Source organism: Nuphar pumila, chromosome 3 (assembly GCF_984573655.1).
Source record: "Nuphar pumila chromosome 3, dmNupPumi1.hap1.1, whole genome shotgun sequence".
Lineage (NCBI taxonomy): Eukaryota > Viridiplantae > Streptophyta > Magnoliopsida > Nymphaeales > Nymphaeaceae > Nuphar > Nuphar pumila.
In genome coordinates this window covers 41162012-41169901 of record NC_143251.1, presented here as the reverse complement: position 1 = coordinate 41169901, position 7890 = coordinate 41162012, and positions in this window count along the sequence as shown.

The following is a 7890-nucleotide window of genomic DNA, read 5'->3' as shown; positions in this document are numbered from 1 at the left end:
GGTCCAACATGTTTGCAGCCTTTTGAATGAGGGCTTCTTGTGTGTCAAGAAGGGAACCCACTAAATCCTTGCATAGACTTAAACATGTTCCTAAGCAATGACATGAGAAATTTAAAACCGTTTTACTTGTTAATGGTTTTGTTTATTACTTTTTTTAATCAGTTTTTTATACTTTTTTTGAGAAATTCTTTTATGTGCATTGACATTTTATTTCAAATATTTACAAACTTTTCTCTTGTGTTTCTTTGAGTTTTATTTCCTATCCAATGTTTACCATTTCTTTTTCTTTTGAGATTTTATAGTTTTTAGGGATTTTAGCTTTTTCATTTTCTATTGTTTTTGCTTGATATTTACAAGGAAAGGAGCCTCTACCTTGAATAGGATCACGAGGCAAAGTACTCCTTAGGAGTACAAGCAGTAGAAATGCTTAAAGATAAGCAACAAAATCTCTTGCACAAAGCGAAAAGATTGCAAGAAAGTGTTATAGCTTTCACAGAAGCGAATATGTTAAAAACATGAGATCATCAAAGTCAAAGTTAACTAAGAAGGTTTCTTCAACCAAAAGTGACTTTGAAAGTTCTTAATTCCAAAAAATTATTGGGTCCCTCCCACTCTTTGCTATGTTCACTTTCTAAACAAGTTCAATACTATTAACATAGTTTGAACTTTTTCATTGAAAGGGTAGACCTAGATTTGAGCACAATCACATGAGGCACTCAAATTTGAGAACCCGGTTTAGGATTTGTTTGGAAACTTTGAAGCATTGTGGTTTCCCAGACACCCTATGATGTTTGGAAACAATGTATTGTGGTTTTCTTCATTAATTGAAAAACCTCTACCTACAATATTCATGCATTGTGATTGTCAGTCGGTGATATTAAAGGCAAGTAGTGAAGTTTACGGTAAAAAATCAAAACATATTAGTCTTAAACATAACTATATAAAATAAGTACTTAAGTAATGAGCAATTAGTGTGACATGTCAAATCTAACCAAAATTTAGTTGATATATTGATAAAAGGTCTTACAAGAAATATAATATATCAAACTTCTAGAGAGATGAGGTTAAAACTTATAATGTCATAAGTCACCAATAACAGAAACCCTACCTACAGTTCTTAGAGATCACAAAGCCTAGGCTCAAATAGACAAGTTATTAAGTGATTAAGAAATTAATATAATTAAAATTTTAAAAAATAAAAAGAGTTTTTTAGAAAATTGTCTAAAATTAATTCTTAGCTCTATCTATAGAAGTAAGTGTTGTGACGGTAACAATTTGCAAGACAAGATTTAATCTCTTAATAAGCGCATAGGCTTATAAGGTTGAATAACTTTAGTTACAAGGTTCTTTTAATGGACTTACATATGTGGATGTGTAAGTAAGACCGCTTCCTTTATGACGTAGCCAATCCTTAGAACATCTATTGCTTGGGGATAAAAAATAAAATTGTAATGTGTTGAGTTTAACAAATGCCTATATGAGCATTTGAAATAGTATATGTATAAAATATCTGGTTTATCAATTAAAGGTCCCGAATTAAAGATTTAATTTCATTCTAGTGCCTTGATGAACTTTGATGTATTTATATTAAATAAAGGTTCAAACCCATAATATACCTTCAATTATGCATATTATATCTTGATAAGCTTTGAATTTCATATCTCATTATTTTGAAATTATGAGAGAATATTGTAAAAATTAGTGCAAAAATAATATTTAAAAGTTTGGTTTTACCGTGTATGGTCTGGGTTTGGTTCATGTAGTTCTTATGGGACCCGGGTATGGTTTTTCTTATAGCAGACTCGATTAGACCCAAGTTTGGACCCGATACCATACCCAAAAATCTGGTCCAAGTCTTGTTTCGCCTGGGTCTAAAACAAATACGACCCGTTGACACCCCGCTAAATGAACCAAGTAGCTCATAGTTTGGCTCACTTATAGCTCATTCATGTTTGGGTCACCCCCTCAGAAAGGGGGCAACCCTATGTTAATGTGCCATTGTTTGCCACCCATTAATCCCCTCCCCTTCTGATAATGACCACCCAAATAATTACCAAAATATCCCTCCACACATTCAATGCTTCTTTCAAATACGACGATTTGAAAACACAAAAGAAGATCGACTCCAAAGAACACATGAATTTCTTGAGACACAACAAGGCATGGTTGTTGCAAGCCTCCATCATTTCTAGAGGGCACACGAGTGGTGATCATTCCACAACTAAAGCTAGTATGGATGATTGAATGCCCAAAGGGGATTCTGTCATAAGCAAGTTGGCAGGGCGAGCAGAAGGAACAACTTACGATGGAAATACCACCACCATAAGTGGTGGTGCAAAGGTCACAAAAGACCAAACCTCTGAAGATGGGGGAAGGGTTACAGGCAGAAAAGACAAGGGTTTGGTAGAGATTTGGCCAACAGGGGAAACAAAGGCGAAAGTCATGACAAAAGTCCCTTCCCCCAAAATTAGACGAGATGGGACACCTCCTAGAAAAGTTAGAGGGCCAAAAGAAGTGAGATCAAGGTGAAAACTGGAGGCACGGTTTGGCACAAGAAAGTCGAAAGAAGGGTCCTAAGGTTATAACAGAGAGAAGAGAGTCTTGAGGTAGTGGTAGGGTTAAGGAAAGAACTGTGTTTAGTAAGATCAATTGTAAGAGTTGTGAGGGTGGCTGGGTGGAGAAGGGAAGAGTGGTGAGGAGGAGTTGTTAAAGAAAGTGACATGAACATGTTGGACATAGTGGACACATGATTTGGTGAATCAGGAAAGTGATCCTGGTGATTTGGTGAATCAAGCAAATGGTCAAGAAAAACAATTGTTGGGAAAAGCAGAAGAAGCAAGAATCTCAACTCAGGAGATTAAAAGAGCAAGTGTTGACACAAATCGTTCACCTATTTATCTAAACAACCTAGTCGGTAAATATAATACCCAATCATACTTCAACCCCTATGCAGCCAATCCTACTATTCAACCCATGTCTCAAGAAGCCGACCCTATTGTCCAAACCAATATTCCAAGTGAAATGGCTCCCCAAGTTGAGCTTCAAGAAGCCGAGTTTCAACAACTCTCTACCAATTTTGGGTTGGATGTTCCTACTTCCAATGCAGGGATCAATCTTGTTGTTGATTTCTCATCTCAATATTCACTTCAAAGTCATCCCATGATAATTCGGTCCCAAGATGGCACAAGAAAAATCAAGACCCTCTTTGCTAGTCTTTGTCCTCTACCCAAAGCACTTGTTAATGAGCTAACCCGAGATGAACAAGAGTGTTGCAGTCATAAGGAAGCCTTTTAAGATCCTAAGTAGGTATAAAGTATGGAGGAGGAGATGAGTATTTTTCATAAAAATGATACCTAGACTTAAGTTAAGTCAAACTCACAATTTAATATTATTAGATGTAAATAGATCCATTGTATCAAGAGGCATGTTGATGGTCAAATTGTTTGTTACAAAGTCAGACTTGTGGCTAAAAGTTATAATCAACAAGTGGGTGGTGACTATTTTGAAACTTTTAGTTTCGTCATCAAACCAACCACCATTAGAGTCATTTTATCTATTGCTACTAGCCCTGCCATGGCTTGACAGTTAGATGTTAACAATGAATTTTTACATGGTTTCTTAAAGAGGTCTATATATCTCAACCTCCTAGTTTTGAAAGTAAAGAGTGCCCACATCATGTATGTAAATTCACTAAAGCTCTTTATGGTCTTAAACAAGCCTCTCGTGTCTAGTTTGAAAGACTTAAGCACTATTTGGTTGAACTTAATTTTGTGGAATCTAAAGCAAATTCTTCTTTATTTATTAAGAGATCTGTTCACTTTGCCATGTATATTTTGATCTACGTGAATGATATTATCTTTACAAGGAGCTCACAACAAGAAGTGAAATACCTTATTGACACTATTGGTGAAGAATTTTCTATCAATGATTTTGGAGATCTTCATTCTTCCTTGAGATTGAGGTTCACAAAATTAACAATGACTTTCTTTTATCTCAAAGAAAATATATTTATGATCTCTTGGTCAAAACTCAAATGACCTAAATCCATGGTCACCCCTACGGCTCCTAATGTTACTCTATCTATGGATGGCACACAATACCGAAGTGTAATTGGTGCTCTTAAATATGTTACACTCACAACCTGATATTGTGCTTTTTGTTAATAAAGCTTGCCAATTCATGCATGAACCTTCTCAGAAGGATTGGCAACACGTTAAAAGGATCTTGCACTACTTAAAATCCCTCATTAATTTTGGTCTCAAATTTATTAAGAGCAACTCGTTGGATCTCTCAGCTTACTATGAAGATGATTGGGCAGGATGCTTGGATGATAGAAAGTTGACAAGTGGATATTTAACATATTTAGGCCCTAATTTTCTATCTTGGAGATCTAGCAAGCAACACATTGTTGCTCGGTCAAGACAAAAGCTAAGTGTGAACCCTTGGTAGGTGTTGTGTCTAAACTTATGTGGTTAAAAGGTCTCCTATTAGAACTGGGTATACATAACACATTTGTCCCTACCCTATAGTGTAACAATATTAGCACAACATATCTTGCTACCAATCATGTTTTTCATGCAAGGACAAAACATATTAAGATAGACTATCACCTTGTCACTAACCAGGAAATTAAGTCTAATTTGTTCCTTATTATGACCAACCTGCTAAATGTATTCACTAAAGCTCTGGCAGGACATATTTTGCAAGTTATGTAGCAAGCTCATTCTCCATGACATGTTGATTGGCTTGAGGGGGCGTGTTAAGGAAGGTAACATGAACATGTTGGACTTGGCGAGGCATGAGAAGGAAAGGCTTGATCCTAGTGATTTGGTGAATCAAGCAAGTGGTAAAAAAAAACAATTGAGAAAAGCAAGAGAAGCAGGAATTACAATACAAATGTTGACACTAACCATCACCTACAGAAAGAAGTTACACTATAGTATGGCAACCATGTAGGATCAATATATCTGAGACAAGAAAGGTAACAAGTGATTCAAGGTGGCCTTTTCACAATATGGTAGCACTACAAGAAAAATGCTAATTAGCGACGAATATTTGCGACGGATGTTTTCCGTCATAAAGTTGCGACAGATTAGCGGGAGAAAACTATTTGTCGCTAACATTTGAAATATTTGCAAAAGTAGCAACAAAAATATTTCCCTCGCTAAATCCATCGCTACTTAGCGATGGATTAGCGACAAAATTTTTTCGTCGCCAAAACACTAAAAAAATATTAATTAGCGACAGAGTTAGCAAGGGAATTCTTCCATCGCTAAATAGCAACAGATTAGCAACGGAAAAATTCCCTCGCTAATTTCGTCGCTAATTTTCGATTTATACCATTCCGCCTGAAGCGCAAAATTTTCCCTCCCTTCGCCCCCCCCTGTTTGATTTAAACCGCCCTTCCTCTGACGATGCGCAGCGGCCCTCCGAGCATCCTCCTCCTCCCGCTACCTCTCCCCCGCGCCGTCCTCCTCCTCCCGGCGGTGCCCCTCGTCGGACTCCACCGCTTGTCCTACCTCTCCCTCGCCTGAGGCCCTTCGAGCGTGACTGGCGTCGGCCCCCGGACCGTCCTCCTCCTCCCGCTACCTCTCCCCCGCACGCCATCCTCCTCCTCCCGACGGTGCCCCTCGTCGGTCTCCACCACTCGTCCTGCCTCTCCCTCGCCTGAGGCCTTCCGAGCGTGATTGGTGTCGGCCCCCGGACTGTCCTCCTCCTCCCGCTACCTCTCCCCTGCGCCGTCCTCCTCCTTCTGGCGGTGCCCCTTGCCGGTCTCCTCCTCCTCACGCTACCTCTCCCCCGCGCCATCCTCCTCCTCTCGGCGGTGTCCCTCGCCGGTCTCCACCGCTCGTCTTGCCTGTCCCTCGCCTGAGGCCCTCTATCGTGATTGGCTCGCTGCGGAAGAGCGTCCCAACGTCGGAACCTGCCTGTGCAAAAAAATTTGCTCCTTGCCGGAAAACGCGCCGGCAGAGAGCAATTTTTTTTAATTTTTTTTTTAAAATTTAATGATGGATTAGCGACAGATATTATTCATCGCTAATTTAAAATAGCGAATGACTCGTGATGGATTATGTCCGTCATAAATTAGCGACGACAGTAGCAACGGATAAGTTTTGTCACTACTTACGTCGAAAAAATCGCGATGAAAGTTATTCATTGCTAATCCGACGCTAAACCGTTTAGCGACAGATTTACGTCGTCGCTAATCCACAGGTTTCTTGTAGTGTAGGACCACCAGGATGGCATGCCCCACCTTGTATGGAAACTTGAATCCCAGAAGAATATAGTAACGGGGATTCACTGCAAATTAAGAAGTTCATATTATGAGAAGACTTCTTTTATTGAGCCATGTAATAGACTTGTTGTATATTAATGGAGTCTCTCAAAAAATCGTGTAAGAGAGATAAAGAGAAAAAGAAAGAAAATAAAGAGAGCTTACCTTTTCGTGGATGTAGGCATTCATTGTTGAACCACTTAAACTCGGTGTGTTGAGTGTCTCATATCTCTCACAACTTTTCATAAGTTAACTTGAAAATAAGAAAGACCATGAATGTGAGAATAAACACATCAAAATATCACTAACTTGGGCAAGATAAGTTAAAATTAGATTAAGCATTGGTTAATTCATCTTTGAATGTTGTGTGATTATAGTTCATCCTTAACCTAAAAATAAGAAAGACATGATAACATATGGAAAGACCACCATGGAGTCACCCGTGTAGCTAGCAGGGTGGTTGAGATGAAGGCACAGGACTAAACTCCGCTAGCGCATGGGTATGTCTTTAGCTTTCAAAGATGGGCCACATAAGGCAGGGTGGTCGTGGGGCCTCACCTAGCTAGGCTTTTCCATGCTCGGCGAGGGTTCCTCTTCATAAAAAAAACAAACTTAGGGCATTTTTCCAATGGAGTAGCCAGTGAGCACACAAGTCATTGATCCCTATAGTTTCAAATTTTAAACATATGGGCTAAGTATTAAATATGATTGAGGGTGCGTCGAACTTAAGATCTTTATATTTTAGGTATTTTGTGGAGCGTTCATGATTGCATTGGATTTTGCAAGAACCCCATAGCTTCAAACACGCCCATATTGATATAATGGTCACTTACCCCCCTATGCTAATGGCCAGTGTAGAATTGTTAGAGAACACCACACGGTTCACATGGCCCACACATCTCCCATGGGTGCGGGTGTTCCCAGCTTTACAGAGTCCTCACGAAAAGAGAATCTCAATCAAGGGAGTCCTCATCAGTTGCAAAAAGAAGATTCCAAAAAGATCAAGAGATGTAGTTCCAAAGAGTCTCACCTTCCTAATGCAGTTCAGAATCTTGAGAAACCTCCTAATGCTAACTTCCTTAAGGATGCTAGACTCTATTTTGTTTCTAAACAGGAGGGCTCCCCTCCAAAATGGTGTAACCCAGTGACAACATTATAAATAAATTGTTGGTCTTCTCTCTCTCATGATTAAGAGAGAAATGGTGAGATGATTAAATGTGGACGTAGATCTTAGTGATAGAACCACGTTAAAAACCTTTGAATTTGTGTGCATCTCTGCTGTTGGTTTTGACAAGTCTGGTAATCTTTTTGATAATGCATTCAAACCAGAGTAAGAATACTTTCAAACAACACACACCCGCACGGACGGGTGTACCAATTGGCAGCGGACTTGGGAGAAGGTCCAGGGTGTTTGATGCCTTTAATTGGAGCTTTGTAACCTCACTTGGGTTTTACCTTGCAGTGGGGTGGGCACATTAAGTATCACGGTATGTTGAACGGGCATACAACGACTGACAAAGTGCAACAATATCTTCGTGAAATTTCCAAAAATATCGGGATATTTTGACAATGATATTTCAAAACACATCATTGACAGAAACGACCTGCCAGTGCCA